This window comes from Bison bison, unplaced genomic scaffold (assembly GCF_000754665.1).
Source record: "Bison bison bison isolate TAMUID 2011002044 unplaced genomic scaffold, Bison_UMD1.0 scf7180017864041, whole genome shotgun sequence".
NCBI classification, from domain to species: domain Eukaryota; kingdom Metazoa; phylum Chordata; class Mammalia; order Artiodactyla; family Bovidae; genus Bison; species Bison bison.
Genome location: NW_011494613.1, coordinates 4,643,144 through 4,643,717, shown reverse-complemented (window position 1 = coordinate 4,643,717; position 574 = coordinate 4,643,144).

Genomic DNA, 574 nt, shown 5'->3' with positions numbered 1-574 from the left:
GGAAACAGTGGAAACTGTGTCAGACTTTATTTTTCTGGGCTCTGCAGATGGTGACTGCAGCCATGAAATTAAAAGACGCTTATTCCTTGGAAGGAAAGTTATGACCAACCTAGATAGCATATTCAAAAGCAGAGACATTACTTTGCCAACAAAGGTTCATCTAGTCAAGGCTATGGTTTTTCCTGTGGTCATGTATGGATGTGAGAGTTGGACTGTGAAGAAGGCTGAGAGCCGAAGAATTGATGCTTTTGAGCTGTGGTGTTGGAGAAGACTCTTGAGAGTCCCTTGGACTGCAAGGAGATCCAACCAGTCCATTCTGAAGGAGATCAGTCCTGGGATTTCTTTGGAAGGAATGATGCTAAAGCTGAAACTCCAGTACTTTGGCCACCTCATGCAAAGAGTTGACTCATTGGAAAAGACTCTGATGCTGGGAGGGATTGGGGGCAGCAGGAGAAGGGGACGACAGAGGATGAGATGGCTGGATGGCATCACTGACTCGATGGACGTGAGTCTCAGTGAACTTTGGGAGTTGGTGATGGACAGGGAGGCCTGGTGTGCTGCGATTCATGGGGTC